The sequence below is a fragment of the Schistocerca americana genome, chromosome 1, assembly GCF_021461395.2.
Source record: "Schistocerca americana isolate TAMUIC-IGC-003095 chromosome 1, iqSchAmer2.1, whole genome shotgun sequence".
Taxonomy (NCBI): domain Eukaryota; kingdom Metazoa; phylum Arthropoda; class Insecta; order Orthoptera; family Acrididae; genus Schistocerca; species Schistocerca americana.
The window spans coordinates 1,242,665,176-1,242,680,010 of NC_060119.1; the positions used below are offsets into that span (position 1 = coordinate 1,242,665,176).

The 14,835-nt window shown below is 45.9% G+C and overlaps 1 protein-coding gene across 1 annotated transcript in view; it reads right to left on the bottom strand.

The window, feature by feature from the left end:
- Window positions 1-14,835, bottom strand: part of LOC124598534 (Down syndrome cell adhesion molecule-like protein Dscam2) — a 394,502-nt gene that overhangs the window by 243,989 nt on the left and 135,678 nt on the right. The gene's annotated exons all lie outside the window — the stretch shown is intronic.

Genomic DNA, 14,835 nt, shown 5'->3' on the forward strand with positions numbered 1-14,835 from the left:
TTCAGGATTCCAATACACCGTATTATTTCCCACTCTTTTATCTACAAAACCGTATTCTTCAACATAATACCCGTTCAGTGCGACTACCTCACGCAACCTTACTACGAGAGCCTGTATGCCTACATGATAGCACTCTACTAGGCGAAGTCTGAGCCAACATCTTACTGCGTCAATAATCTCCCCATCATCCCCAAACCGCTTACTACGGAGTATGTCCTTCATTAGGCGAAACAGATGGAACTCGGAAGGTGCGGGATCTGGGCTGTAGGGTGGATGAGGAAGAAGACTCCAAAAATGGCTCTCAGCACTATGGGACTTAACATTTGAGGTCATCAGTCCCCTAGACCTTAGAACTACTTCAACCTAAATAACCTAAGGACATCACACACATCCATACCCGAGGCAGGATTCGAGCCTGCGATCGTAGGGGTCGCGTGGTTCCAGTCTGAAGCGCCTAGAACCGCCTGGCCACCGCAGCCGGCAAGAACACTCCAATGCAGTTTTGTGAGCTTCTCTCGGGTGTACAGATTTGTTCGTTTGCACGTTTGCGACGAGGAACACGCTGGAGTCGTTTCTTCAATTTCCTGAGATTAGCAAAATACACTTTAGAGTTGATAGTTGCACCATGAGGGAGAGCATAACCCCTTCAATGTCCTAGAAAACAACTGAAGTGACTCTACCGGATTAGGTTACGGCTTTAAACTTTTTCTTCGAAGGAGAAGTGGTGCTGCGTCATTCCATACAGTGTCGTTTTGCTTCCGGTTCGAAGTGATGAACCCACGTTTCATCTCCTGTGACAATGTTCGACAAAAAATGTCATGATCAGCCTCGAAACGCGCAAGCAATTCCGCACAGTCGGTCCTTCGTTGCTCGTCATGCTCTTCTGTTAGGCGGCGAGGAAAGCAGCGCGCACACACCTTCGAGTATCAAAACTGGTGGGCGAATGTGTAAGCGCTACCAACAGAGACGTCCAGTTCCGAAGCGAGTTTTTCGATTGTAATCCGACGATCGCCTCGAATGAGACCGTCACGATGCTGAAACATTTTGGTAGTCACAGCTGTGTGCGGCTGAATGGTGCGCGGGAGATCAGACAGACTTACACGACCCTTTTGCAATGATGGCAGATGCCTCGCCCAACGATTCATCGTCCTTTTGTTTGCTACCAGATGTCCGTAGACATTCTACACACGCCTATGACTATCTGCGATGCTCTGGTTTTAAACCAAAAGAAACGCACCTAACCGAAATTGGCCGAGAAAAGATGTGTTGCATTGCTTACTGACCGCCCGTCGTATATTGTGCTGTCATGACGAGTGTGTGTAGCCATTCTTTGGTTTAAATGGCTCTAAGCACTATGGGACTTAACATCTGAGGTCATCAGTCCCCTAGACATAGAACTGCTTAAACCTAACTAACCTAAGGACATCACACACATCCATGCTCGAGGCAGGATTCGAACCTGCAACCGCAGCAGCTGTGCGGTTCCGGACTGATGCGCCTAGAACCGCTCGGCCACAGCGGCCGATCGCCATTCTTTCGTTTTTTTTTTCAGTCGTCAGTAACTACATTTAAACAGAATGGCTGGAACTTGCTCTTGGAGCAACGGAAGTTGATGTTATTGGAAATGAGAAAACATGAAAACAGTACAGAGACGATGACAGACGGAGCCTGACACTGCGCTACTGGCGCGTGTAACAATAACGAAAATTCGCAACAAATTTGAGCGTGCTGTGGAGAAGGGATCGTGTCAGGAACGAATCTATAGCGGACGAAACAGGAGTGTACGCAATGGTACAAGCTTTCACAAGATTCCCAAAGAAGTCCATACGGCAAGCTGCGCTTGAATCAGATGTAAATAAATCAAGTTCCCACCGCATTCTCAAGCAAGCAAAGCTGAGCACCTGCATTCCTAGGCTGCTTCAAGCGATGAATGAAGACGATCCGGATATGTGTCTTGATTTTTATGAATGGATTTGCTATAATGAATATTATTGATTGGTCTGATAAGGTGACATTTAACTTGAATGGAACCATCAATCCACATAACTGTGTGTATTGGGCAAGAGATATTCCACATGTTAGGTTATTTATTTATTTATTGTTCCGTGGGACCACATTAAGGAGAAGTCTCCATGGTCATGGAACGAGTCAATACATGAAATTACAACACAATTGCAGAAACAGTTAAAATGAAATATAAGAAACATATTCAGTTGTAGATTGTAGAAACAGATAAAATGAAATATAAGAAACATATTCAGGCGACACGTCGTTAGTTTAAATAAAGAAAATCAAGAATGTAACACTAGCTCCTCGACAGAGTAGAAGGAGTGAGCCATGAGGAAACTCTTCAGTTTGGACTTAAAAGCGTTTGGGCTACTGCTAAGATTTATGAGTTCTTGTGGTAACTTATTGAAAATGGATGCAGCAGAATACTGCACTCCTTTCTGCACAAGAGTCAAGGAAGTGCATTCCACATGCAGATTTGATTTCTGCCTAGTATTAACTGAGTGAAAGCTGCTAACTCTTGGGAATAAGCTAATATTGCTAACAACAAACGACATTAAAGAAAATATATACTGTGAGGGCAATGTCAACTATCGAATAGGGGTCGACAAGAGGTTTTCGAACTTACACCACACATAGCTCGAACAGCCCGTTTTTGAGCCAAAAATACCCTTTTTGAATCAGAAGAATTACCCCAAAAAACAATACCATATGACATAAGCGTATGAAAATATGCAAAGTAGACTACTTTTCGTGTTCAAATGGTTCAAATGGCTCTGAGCACTATGGGACTCAACTGCTGAGGTCATTAGTCCCCTAGAACTTAGAACTAGTTAAACCTAACTAACCTAAGGACATCACAAACATCCATGCCCGAGGCAGGATTCGAACCTGCGACCGCAGCGGTCTTGCGGTTCCAGACTGCAGCGCCTTTAACCGCACGGCCACTTCGGCCGGCACTTTTCGTTTCAGATACTGTTCTAATGGTAAATAAAGCGGCATTTAGTTTCTGAACAAGATCCTGAACATGGGCTTTCCACAACTGCTTACTATCTATCCGTACGCCTAGGAACTTGAACTGTTCCGTCTCGCTTATAACATGCCCATTGTCTGATTAAAATATCAGTTCTTGTTGAATTGTGAATTAGAAACAGTAATAACTGAGTCTTACTGTGATTTAGCATCAAATTATTTTCCACAAGCCACGAACTTATTTCATGAACTACATTATTTGATAAAGTTTCAGTATCACACACAAGATCCTTCACTACCAAGCTGGTGTCATCAGCAAACAGAAATATTTTTGAATCACCTGTAATACTAGAAGGCATATCATTTATATAAATAAGAAACAGCAGTGGCCCCAGCACCGATCCTTGGGGAACGCCCCATTTAACAGTGCCCCATTGGGACTGAACATCATTACCACTCTCAATATTGCGTATAATTACCTTCTGCTTACTGTTCTTAAAGTAAGAGGCGAACCAATTGTAAGCTACTCCCCTTACTCCATAATGTTCCAACTTCTGCAGTAATATTTTGTGGTCAACACAGTCAAAAGCCTCCGTTAAATCAAAGAAAACACCTAACGTTCGCAACCTTTTATTTAATCCTTCCAAAACCTCACAGAGAAAAGAGACTATAGCATTTTCAGTTGTTAAGCCATTTCTAAAACCAAACTGTACATTTGACAGCAAATTATGTGAATTTAAATGCTGCAGTAACCTTGTATATACAACCCTCTCGATAACTTTAGCAAACACCGATGGCATAGAAATAGGTCTATAATTGTCAACTTTATCCCTGTCTCCCTTTTTATAAAGTGGCTTCACTACCGAGTACTTTAATCGGTCAGGAAACCGACCACTCCTAAAGGAAAAGTTGCAGATATGGCTAAGTACTGGGCTAACATACATGGAACAATACTTCAGTATTCTGCTAGATACCCCGTCATATCCATGAGAGTTCTTGGTCTTTAGTGATTTAATTATTAACTCAATCTCCCTCTTGTCAGTATCATGGAGGAGCATTTCAGGTAACAGTCTCGGAACACTTTTTTCTACGAGCGCTATATGATTCTCTGTTGGGACTAGGTTTCTATTTAGTTCACCTGCTATATTCAGAAAGTGATTATTAAATATGTACATATATGCGACTTATCAGTAACACGGACATTCCCACTACGCACTGATTCTATATCCTCGACCTGTCTCTGCAGACCAGCAACTTCCTTTACGACTGACCATATGGTTTTAATTTTATCCTGAGACTTAGCTATTCTATCAGTATACCACATACTTTCTGCCTTCCTAATAACTTTTTTCAGCACGTTACAATACTGTTTGTAATGGGCTATTGCATTTAGATTGTGACTGTTTCTAACGTTTTGATATACACTCCTGGAAATTGAAATAAGAACGCCGTGAATTCATTGTCCCAGGAAGGGGAAACTTTATTGACACATTCCTGGGGTCAGATACATCACATGATCACACTGACAGAACCACAGGCACGTAGACACAGGCAACAGAGCATGCACAATGTCGGCACTAGTACAGTGTATATCCACCTTTCGCAGCAATGCAGGCTGCTATTCTCCCATGGAGACGATCGTAGAGATGCTGGATGTAGTCCTGTGGAACGGCTTGCACCGCCATTTCCACCTGGCGCCTCAGTTGGACCAGCGTTCGTGCTGGACGTGCAGACCGCGTGAGACGACGCTTCATCCAGTCCCAAACATGCTCAATGGGAGACAGATCCGGCGATATTGCTGGCCAGGGTAGTTGACTTACACCTTCTAGAGCACGTTGGGTGGCACGGGATACATGCGGACGTGCATTGTCCTGTTGGAACATCAAGTTCCCTTGCCGGTCTAGGAATGGTAGAACGATGGGCTCGATGACGGTTTGGATGTACCGTGCACTATTCAGTGTCCCCTCGACGATCACCAGTGGTGTACGGCCAGTGTAGGAGATCGCTCCCCACACCATGATGCCGGGTGTTGGCCCTGTGTGCCTCGGTCGTACGCAGTCCTGATTGTGGCGCTCACCTGCACGGCGCCAAACACGCATACGACCATCATTGGCACCAAGGCAGATGCGACTCTCATCGCTGAAGACGACACGTCTCCATTCGTCCCTCCATTCACGCCTGTCGCGACACCACTGGAGGCGGGCTGCACAATGTTGGGGCGTGAGCGGAAGACGGCCTAACGGTGTGCGGGACCGTAGCCCAGCTTCATGGAGACGGTTGCGAATGGTCCTCGCCGATACCCCAGGAGCAACAGTGTCCCTAATTTGCTGGGAAGTGGCGGTGCGGTCCCCTACGGCACTGCGTAGGATCCTACGGTCTTGGCGTGCATCCGTGCGTCTCTGCGGTCCGGTCCCAGGTCGACGGGCACGTGCACCTTCCGCCGACCACTGGCGACAACATCGATGTACTGTGGAGACCTCACGCCCCACGTGTTGAGCAATTCGGCGGTACGTCCGCCCGGCCTCCCGCATGCCCACTATACACCCTCGCTCAAAGTCCGTCAACTGCACATACGGTTCACGTCCACGCTGTCGCGGCATGCTACCAGTGTTAAAGACTGCGATGGAGCTCCGTATGCCACGGCAAACTGGCTGACACTGACGGCGGCGGTGCACAAATGCTGCGCAGCTAGCGCCATTCGACGGCCAACACCGCGGTTCCTGGTGTATCCGCTGTGCCGTGCGTGTGATCATTGCTTGTACAGCCCTCTCGCAGTGTCCGGAGCAAGTATGGTGGGTCTGACACACCGGTGTCAATGTGTTCTTTTTTCCATTTCCAGGAGTGTAATTGCCACTTTGTTCTACAAGATATTCTTATACCTTTAGTCAGCCACCCAGGCTGCCTGTTTGTGCTAGTACCCTGTTTTGAACGTTCTAACGGAAAGCAACTTTCAAAGAGCACGAGAAAGTCTTGATGAAAGCATTATATTTATCGTCTACTGTATCAGCACTATAAACATCTTGCCACTCTTGTTCCTTGATAAGGTTTACAAAAGTCTCTACAGCAACTGGATCAGCTTTCCTAAAAAGTTGGTAACCATATTTAACATGTGTTGCAGCACAAAAATCTCCTCATGTTACGGAAGAACGAGCTGTTAATCTTAGTGAGTTTTCAGTATGGTGTGATATGTCAGAGGACTTTAAGGGGCACTCTTTTTTGAAGAAACAGCGACAAGTAAAGTATGTTACAATGTTGCAGCAATGACTTATATCAGCAGTTCACCAACTGTATCGAGACGAAGAGTTTTTTTTTCCCTACAAGACGGTGCACCGTCACATTAACATCGTGACGTGCGGCACTTTCTGGATGAAACGTTTGTTGTTCTGTGGATAGGCCGGCGAGGAAGTGTTGAGTCTCCACCCAGATCTCCCCATCTAACGCAGTTAGACATCTTTCTCTGGAGAATTCTGAAGGACACTGTACACGTCACAGAGCCACGTATGCTGGATAACACGAGAGAGACGATTGTTACTGCCTGTGAATCCGCTCCAATGGAAACCGTAGCACATGTGTGTCGATCTGTTCCATAGCGCTGCAGACGCTGTGTTGCTGCCGATGGAGGACATTTTGAACATCTCCATCAGTAAAAAAGTCATTAGTAATGTAGGGGTCATTTATATGACGTAAAGAATTCGAAAGTTTTATTCGATTGCAGTCTTTCTCGGCGTATTCCACTGATGAATTCTTCTCGGGTTATGAGCCGAGTGGTGGCGTCGTCTTGTCGCAACGTTTCTGACAAATTCAGAAGATGATGGGTACGAAACTCATTGAAACGTTGCGACAAGACGACGCCCCCCCACTCAGCTGATAACCCGAGAAGAATTCAAAGTTTTTGTTATTTTTCTTCGCGTTATTAAAGTTCAAGCTGCATAAACGCCTTTGTGGGATACCTTGTACGTAGGGACTTCAGGAAGTATGTTACACTTGTCGTCCCACGCTAAGATCATTGCGCAACGAGAGCGGCGCATTGTCAGAAGAGAGTACAATGTTCCGGGTTTCCTGGAGATTCAGCTCTGCTGTGTTATGAATAACAAGTGCAACACAGTGTGCGAGTGAAATGACGCTGCAGCTGGCAACGTACTCCAGAGCTGAAGTGAGCGGGACAGAAAGATTCTTGTCGGAAAAAAATAAATTGCACACAGACTCACCGTGAAATTTTGGCGTGTATAGACCACACGCAATGTCGTGTGCAGCTGTAGAGAGATGGTGTCAACAATTTGACCAAGACTGCACAGGCATGGGAGATGCTGATCGGGGAGGAAGGCTGTCGACATTGACCACAGATGACAATGTCCAGGCAATAGAAGAACTGATCCGCAGCAATCGCAGAGCGATTATCTGGAAACTGCTCAGTAGATACGCATCTCCGTAGGCAGTGTACATCATAAAGTCCGAGATCGTCTTCGGTATCGGAAATTGTGCTCGCTGGGATTCTCTAACGCTGTCACCCGTACACAAAGGTGTCGGATTTATGGCGTCCCTGGACTTCCTTGAGCATTACTTCGTAGAAGGCAATGACTTCTCAAGGCGTATAACTAGCCGCGATGAGACATGGGTTCAACATTTCGCACCTGCAAGAGAGAGAGCGTGTATGGAATGGAGAAACATCTCGCCTCAGCGGAAGAAATGCGAAGTTGTATTGTCAGCATGGAAGGTCATTGCCACCGTTTTCTTCAGTTGCGAAGGAGTTGCCTACACAGAGTTTACAGCAAATGGCAGAACCATTTATGCTGATTCGTGCTGCGCATCACTGGCATCGATCCAGAAAGAACAAGAGGTGTGCAAAGGTAAACAAAGGCGTTGCTCTCCTGCACAAAAATTCAACAAGACGAACGATGCGGACAAGACAAGCGTTCCATGAAAGTTTCCGAAGGGAGATCTGGAAGCATCGGCCATAAGGTTCAGGTCTTGCACCATTCGATTTACATATTTTGGGCAAGCTGAAAGAATATCTGGGAGGAGGGGGAGGGGGGGGGGGGGAGGTTTTCCAACGATGAAGGCGTTCCATAGCGGTTCTCGAATGACTCCGTGGCCAGGGACCGCACATCTAAGATCGAGCAACTGAACAATTGGTAGAACGTTGCGACTGTTGTTTACAGAAACCTCTTGACTATACTGAAAAATCTTGTATCTGTGTCGCTTTCAAGTGCAGTGCAACATTCCGTAAAAATTACCTGACCTGCCATAAACAGGTGTAACTTACTCTTTGAAGTACATATGCCGTCGTGTGTAAGGAACCAGGGCAGTAACATGAGTCGCCTTAAAGGCATGACAGAATCATGGAAAGAATCTATTCTGATTTGACATGCCCAAGATCACGTCGTGAATGAAGTTGCCCAATTTGTTGGTGTTTTACACTGGGATGATCAACTGTCTACATGCAATGGTTTTGTTGCTCGCAGCCATGTTACACACAGTAAGAACAATGGCGGTAAATAGATCGTAACCGGAAGAGACATGTAACATACCTTGTTGCTAGCAACCGATTTAAAACCTGACAGTAGTTGATGCTCTGCGTCTTCAGTTGAAACCGCCGAAAAAGCAATTGCTACTCTCGGTAAACGCAGGCCTCTCTCAATCATTTTCCGAGCGAACATTGTGAAGGGAATTGCATGCAATGGACCGATACCTAGCAAAAGGCCGTTCTGGCAGGACGCATAAAGCTGCACGTCTTCAATGGATCGAAGAATACAAAAACTGGACAGTAGCTGACCGTATGAGTGCAGTGCTGTCCAAGTCAGACTACGCCTCTTTTCAGCTGACTCAAGGAGTTGAGTGCACCGACTTTTCAATGAGACCTTTAACCTGCAATATCTAGAGGTTATAGTTTAGGCCAGAGGGGGTACTGTGGTATTTTGGGTTTAGTGTATGAACTATGACTTGGGTCCTGTCATTTGGCAACGGTACCAATGAACAACAATGTTTATATCAACATTTTTAATAACCAAATGTTGAATATGCTGTGGACGCTCCCGCTTTCCAAGAGGGATGCACCTTTATTCATATGGCTGGATGCACACATTCCTGGGCTGATGAACATCCAGGTGCCAAATTGCATAGCGACTGTGCGTCTTCAGGTTTTGGTGGCGCAAAGACTGTTCCATTAAGTTTCGGGTGTGCAGCCGCAAGAAATCTCCTTCTTCTTCTAATATTTGCATCTGTGGCCGCATGCGCAGTCGCGCGGTATAACAGTATAAAGGGACGAAGCGTGCACTGGAGCGGCAGTCTTGCGGCTCACTCTGAAGATGGCTGAACGTTATACAGCCGAAATATTAGAAGAAGAAGGAGATTTCTTGCGGCTGCACACTCGGAACTTAATGGAACTGCATAGCGACTGTCTCACTATATCAGTCGATCTTATTCACATAGAAAATGACTGAGACTCTTTGGAACAGTGGGTAATATATCCGACAATTTGGTTGCTCTACGATATCTAATCATCAATGAGCGGCCTCAGACGGATGTAGCATACCTGAAAAAAAAACTTGTGGGCTCCTTTTATCGCCGAAATATGGTCTTTATCAAGGTACAGTATATGTATTCGCAGTTGCGAATACGGACAACCTTCAGCTGTATAATGGACTGATGACAATGAGAATTTGTGCCAGAACGGGACACGAACCCGGATTTCCCGCTTTACATCCATTAGCTGATTAAGTCCAATGCTGGCATGATGTCTGCATTTGTTGTTTTGCTTCTTTACACCATATATGTACAGGTAGTATGAACCACATGTACGACAGCAGCAATACACTGCATGCATCTTATTGTTGACACTGGCAAATGATGCGATAGCTGTAACCTTCTATAGAAGAGTACTAAGTGCCTGAAACTGGTTAAGAAATTAAATTTCTTTTATGTAATTGGTTCACAACAAAACTTATATTCAATTTTCATCGGACATTACTTCATCGTAAGTAACAGCATCATCCGCAAAATGTCTGAAGTTACTATTAATATTGTCTGTCAAGTCATTAACATACAACACGAACAACAAGGAACCCAACGAACTTCCCTGGGCACGTCTGAAGCTACTATGTCTGTCAATGACTCTTCATCCAAGGTAACATGCTGGTATCTCCCAACTAGGAAATCCTCAATTCAGTCACAAATTTTGTCTCATACCATTCATGATAGTTCTTTCGTTACCAAGCGACGGCGTTTTACTGAGTCAAATTCTATTCGCAAGGAAAGAAACAGGTCTACTGAATCTATTTGACTCTTATTGAGAGTATTATTGTTCTGTCGTTTTGACTACCCCGATCTACCGCTATCAGGATGTCATCCGAGAAAAGCACCAGTTGGAAGTCGCATGACCGACTTGAAAAAAAAGTAAAATGACACAGTGAACCTCTTACGATGTTGTACACATCAGACTTATTTTTGGTTTGCTTTGGAGCAGTTTATGACAGCAAATAGTACACAGAATTGTCCATAAGCACAGCTCGGAGACGTCATGAGGCTTTGCAAAAGCCAACCTCTGGGACAAGTAGAGGTCGAACCTCACAAGATGTAATGGGCATTGAAGTCTCCAAGTAGGAGGAATGGTCGTGGGATTCGTTCCACAAGATCTGTGACAGCCTCAGAGTCTATTGCATCTAGCTGGTGTAGATACAGAGAGGAAACAGTGATCCTTCGGCACCTATGAATTTCGACAGCAACTGCTTGCAGGTCAGTAGCCGGGAGCGGGGGGAGGGGGGGGGCAGAGAGTAGAGATGCGCGTCACTGAAGAACACAGCAACCTCTCCCTTGTCTCTGTCGCCAGTTGGGTCATCCTTTCGGTGAAGGGTATAGCCACATAGTAAGGGGGTGTCAGTGGGTTTAAAATGCTTCTTGTAAACACAATCACAGATGACGTTAATGCACCAGCAGTTTCAGTTCTTTCACACTTGTCCTGAAGCGATTAATGTTCCACTGTAATATGTGAGCCATTTATCACGGGGTTTGCACTTTCACCCTGTCTTTCCACCGGGAAGGGGAGCCCATAAAGTGTGGAGGGTCAATCTCGGGGAAACGTGGTTGCCCCAGTCCCGCATCAAGCTCCGTTAGCTCTACCGAAGAATCAAGAGAGACGTCAGATAGTATGACGTTGACACCGCCGGACTGTTTCTTCCCGACTCCTTCGGTGGGGGACACTTGGCCTTGGATTTTTTACCCTGTTTAGGCTTCGGAGCCACAACCGTTGCATTGGTAGTGGGAGCACTGGATAGTGGAGCAGACTGAAGACTAGGGGGAGGAGGGGGCTCCGCAACCCTAGCGACCACAGACTTTAACAATTTTCTGAGGAAGTGTAGGCTGTGAAGAAGTAATTGCAGCAGCACACGTACTCTGACAAACGCAGGTACTAGTGATAACACTAGCCGCCTCCGTTTGTGTAGCACCATCGCTTTTCTGTACTGACTGCTTAACATCGGAAGCAAAGGTCCTAGCGAAAGTTGGGGGTTGCATGGCCTTATAAATCTTCTAGGTCTCACCATAGGGAATCAGTCGTGCGGTTTTAATCTCCTGTACCTTCCGTTGTTCAAGGAAGAAACAGCAGCCCCTACTTCAGATAAGGTGAACCCCAGGGCAATTCGCACACTTCGGTGGAGATAAACATCCGATTCCTTCGTGGGCAGACTTACCACATTTGCCACAAGTGGCTTCTCCATTAAAAACAAGAGTGCTATGTAGAAAGCGCTAGCATTTCAAACAGCACATTGGGTTGGGGACATAGGCCCGCAAGGTTAAGCGAAGAAAACCAGCCTTAATATGATCCGGGAGTGTTATGAGACCATTGCTTTTCACAATATATATAAATGATCTAGTAGGTAGTGTCGGAAGTTCCAAGTGGCTTTCAGCGAATGATGCTGTAGTATACAGAGAAGTTGCAGCATTATAAAATTGCAGCGAAATGCAGGAAGATCTGTAGCGGATAGGCACTTGGTGCAGAGAGTGGCAACTGACCCTTAACATAGACAAATGTAATGTATTGCGAGTACATAGAACGAAGGATCCTTTATTGTATGATTATATGATAGCGGAACAAACACTGGTAGCAGTTACTTCTGTAAAATATCTGGGACTGTGCGTGTGGAACGAACTGAAGTGGAATGATCATATAAAATTAATTGTTGGTAAGGCGGGTACCAGGTTGAGATTCATTGGGAGAGTCCTTAGAAAATGTAGTCCATCAACAAAGCAGGTGGCTTACAAAACACTCGTTCGACCTATACTTGAATACTGCTCATCAGTGTGGGATCCGTACTAGGTCGGGTTGACAGAGGAGATAGAGAAGATCCAAAGAAGAGCGGCGCGTTTCGTCACAGGGTTATTTGGTAAGCGCGATAGCGTTACGGAGATGTTTAGCAAACTCAAGTGGCAGACTCTGCAAGAGAGGCGCTCTGCATCGCGGTGTAGCTTGCTGTCCAGGTTTCGAGAGGGTGCGTTTCTGGATGAGGTATCGAATATATTGCTTCCCCCTACTTATACCTCCCGAGGAGATCACGAATGTAAAATTAGAGAGATTCGGGTGCGCACGGAGGCTTTCCGGCAGTCGTTCTTCCCGCGAACCATACGCGACTGGAACAGGAAAGGGAGGAAATGACAGTGGCACGTAAAGTGCCATCCGCCACTCACCGTTGGGTGGCTTGCGGAGTATAAATGAAGATGTAGATGTAGAGGAAGGACGAGTTGGATTTAATCAGATCGCCTTCCACCGTTTTCAAGATGTTTGGGGATGTGCACAAAGTCTCTGCACGTCACAACACATTTACAGTAGTTTAATGTGGCGTGGAGTTTACTCTCAATGGCACATTCCCCAAGGGTTTTGGCCTTCTGCAGGTTCGTCACTTGTTGGAAGCTTGATGTTTCCACCAACAGTGTTCTATTTCGTAACCGCTTAGCTGATTTCATAGTTCTCACAATCCCCTCTAAACCCTTTTGTGTATAAAAAGGTGACACTTCGTGAAAACTGCCCTCTTTCCTTTTAACTAATAAAAAGACCCTATGACCAGCAGCATGCGTTCTGTTACTAAACACACAAGAATTCCTGATTATTCCTGAGTCCGGAGGACTGGTTATGCGAGCCCTCTTATTTGATTGGGTGTTTCTACCTACCCATGGCCTTCAATTCCACTGGAAGGTGGAAGAGAAAACTTCGAAGAACCCATCTCGGTCCCACGAGCAGCTAGGAAAGTAAGGCTCCATTCAGACAGAGCCCCGCGTCCCCGAGTAAGCCTTATATAACTGAGGTGCGGCAGGTTCCCCAGAGGCTGCCCGCTGACGACTGTTACCTGACATCAGCACGCAGGACACTTTGAGATCGAGATTTTTCTACAAAGGTTTATTCCTCGATCCGGGCGGTCAAGCCAAGATCCCCATTCTCTGAAACACACAAGGTTCCACCGCCGCTTGGCATGGTGGTCGCTGAAGCATGCCCAGAGCTTACGGTGACAGAGAACTAGCGGCGCTTGCCAGTCCTCAGCTCATGAACCACAGGGTCGCCAAGCCCGTAACCAGTAAAAGATTGCTGAGCTCCTGATGGATGGTCCAATGGGATAATTATATTACGTAATTAAATTTTTACATGTAACATGTAATTTTTACTGTGAATAAGTTATTTTTTTCTCTCAATACACTTCTTCAATGTTGAAACTGGTTTTCTCAATGTTTGTAGCACTTTTTAGCTATGAGGCCGTTATGTTCTACTCGTTGAGCACAATGGCCACCTGGGTATTTTTCGGTTTACTGATTATTTAGGTGCTCCCTTTTCGTCCAGAGAGAATGAAAATATCAAGCAAGTAGGAGGATAGTCTGACTGTATATACTGTTCGCAACACGGCTTAAACAGGCGCCAGACATTAAGATGCCCTTCTCCTACCAGCGTAAACATGTATGTTAGTATCATTTCTGCAGGGACTACGTATGCTTTTTGGTATACGTACACCTCGACAGATATTTCTGCCCATTTGCGGATATTTGTGTTAAGAAGGATCGTGTAACACCTCACAACGCATTTTAAATAGCCGGAAAGCTACAGAAAGACCACGTGTAACGCGGATTCTGCTCGTTATAGTTCTGAATGAAGAGCAGCAAGCATCTAGGTGATTTGCTTCAATAGTTTAAAAATCGCAATATTTACAAACTGTCATCTTTACCTTACACTTCAGTGTGGAGAACATTATTAATGACAAAGCATCTAGCATTCAAGATAGCTCCGATTTCGAATCTGTAACTCTTGACATTTCGCGCGGGAGTCCGTCCTTCGCGTGCTTTTATTCTCAGCGGTGTACCTCTGCAGCGCAGCAATTGCGGGCCAGGACGTGGGACTTTTTAATATTCAGCCGACTGACAGGGCCGTAAAGAGCGGCGGAGCGGCTGGAACAGAGGACGAACGCTGCACATTCAGCCATCCCGCTGAATACCCTCTGGCCTTTGCACCCCAGTAGAATAATTGAACGTTAAGAGGGGTTGGCGGCGCAGAGCGACCATCCGCCACCGTTGGCAGCCCTGCATTATGCATGACCGCCCCTGCCGCGCTGGGCGACCGCTTCCCGCGTGCCACAGAAGCCTGGCGGCGCTGGCGTCGCAGGGGCGACCGCGCTCGCTCGCGCGTTTGGCCAATTACTCGCAACCAACCGTCCACTCAGCAGTAGAATAATACGCTGCAAATCACCACCTACAGTGAATTATATTACTACGGTACGCCAGATACGTAGGTATTGGATGAGTGAAAGATTTGACTTGCAGATATCTCAACACTGTTGTACACAAGTGTACAAAGTTTGTGTAACAAACTATGCGAATCCGAAATTA